This window comes from Sapajus apella, unplaced genomic scaffold, assembly GCF_009761245.1.
Source record: "Sapajus apella isolate SASKATOON/1434 unplaced genomic scaffold, GSC_monkey_1.0 scaffold18, whole genome shotgun sequence".
Classification (NCBI taxonomy): Eukaryota; Metazoa; Chordata; class Mammalia; order Primates; family Cebidae; genus Sapajus; species Sapajus apella.
The window spans coordinates 15,196,753-15,198,610 of record NW_022436958.1 but is presented as its reverse complement, the minus strand read 5'-3'; the positions used below and the strand labels follow the sequence as shown (position 1 = coordinate 15,198,610).

The 1,858-nt window shown below is 44.6% G+C and overlaps 1 pseudogene across 1 annotated transcript; it reads right to left on the bottom strand.

Moving 5' to 3' along the window:
* Positions 1-335: 335 nt before the first annotated feature.
* LOC116556935 lies at positions 336-1,496 on the bottom strand (annotated as a pseudogene). Its single transcript, XR_004271265.1, has one exon. The product of XR_004271265.1 is annotated as an RNA-binding motif protein, X-linked 2 pseudogene (transcript).
* Between the last annotated feature and the right edge of the window lie 362 nt (positions 1,497-1,858).

Genomic DNA, 1,858 nt, shown 5'->3' with positions numbered 1-1,858 from the left:
ATTTTTTCAAACAAAAAAGTTTTAATGAAAAAGTAAAGATATTAAAAATTTTTTAAACAGGAGGTTGGGGATGGACCTGGCTGAACTTAGAAATCCTATCCCAGTCATTCACATCAAGCTGTCCATATCTAGTAACTGGAAAGGTCCCATGATGCTGGGCTCTAAACATCAAACACAAAGACTAGATTTCTAGAATTATCTGGTATCTTCCCTTTCCTGAAAATTCCATCTTCAACTGGGGTCTATGGGCTCAAGAGCCATATTTATGAACCAAAATTCAGGATACATACGTTGGTACAGGGACAATAGATGGTGTGAAGAATATCCAAGAAAACTAGCTGTTTAAACTGCAGCTCTCTCAATGACTCTAATAACTCAAGGGATTCAAAGAAACCAGCCCCAGAAGTTTTAGATACAAAAATAGTAACAACCCAACTGAATTTGACTGCATTTAAAAAACATAATTATTTCCAAATCTACTGAGCAGCCAAACAGTCCTCAGTGACGCCTATGGTCACTGGGATTGGAAGACTCCCACTGCCGGGATCGATGGGACCTTTTATGCCTATGGGATTTATCTCGGCTCCTACTTCTACTTCTATGACTACGCCCTTCGGAACGCCGGTTGTGCCGGCTAGAATGTGTGTCTGAGCTCCGCCCTCTGTCCCTATCCCTGGTCTTTTCTTCTCTTGCCTCCCTCCTGGTTGAGGACTTGTGCTTGTGCTTGGGTTTCTCCTTCTTCAGCTCCCTCTCTAGGTTCTCTGCTCCACCAGAGTAGGCAGTCCTGGCCTTGGGGAGCTTCCGCCTCTCCCTGAGCTCTGACTTCTGAGCTCTCTCCGAGTTCTTGCTGCTGTGCCTCTTAGGGCCAGGGTCATCCTTTTCCTTTACTGTCTTACTTCTGGGTGACGAAGAGGACAGTTGCTCTGCCTGTTCCGCCCGGTCAGTTTTCTCTTTTTCTTTCCTTCTTTTCTTCTTTTCCTTTTTGTCTTTTTTGTGCTTCTTTGTTGGTTTTTCATCTTCAGAGCTCTTAGACAAACTTGGTGAGGGGGCACAAGCTCCACAGCCCTTCTCCTGGAGCTCTCTGGTCACATCATCCATTTCTTCTGAGTCCGTAGGAGCCCGATAGTTAGACACATGATCCACTCGGATAGTTCTTCCTTTGATCTTGATCCCATGAAAATTGTCAACGGCCAGAATTGTGCTCCTCTGGTCTTCATAGCAGAGAAAACAAAATCCTTTGGATTTCCCAGTCTTCTTGTCCCGCACAAGGTTAATGTTAACAATCTCCCCATAGTGTGAGAACACACAGATGATGTCCCCTTCAGTCAGTTCATAAGGAAGCCCTCCCAGGAAGATCCAGGCGCTGTCCTTGTACTCAGAGTGCCAGGACGCCTTATCGGCCACCCCAAGCTGGACCTCTCGTTCATTCAGCTCGTTGATCAGCTTCACCTTAGTTAAAGGGTTCATCTCCGCCGGCTCGCGCTCAGCATTCAGGTATCGGCTGCAGTATCTGTATTCTTAAGAAGTAATAAAATAATGCCAGCACTGTCCACTGTATGTTTTATTCTTCTTTAGTAAGAATTTTCACATGGACATAAGACTGCCTGCTTAAGGACCGTATCTCTGTGAACAAGGCTTGCCAAGTTGTAGATTTCACAGCCAAATATAGGTGTGTCTATTGGACTAATTTCTTTTTTAAAAATTTTACTTTGGCTAGGTGTGATGGCTCACACCTGTAATCCCAGCCCTTTGGGAGGCCAAGGTGGGCAGATCACCTGAGGTCAGGAGTTTGAGACCAGCCTGGCCAACATGGTGAAACCCCATCTTTATAGAAAAATAAAAATAAAAATAAAAAAAT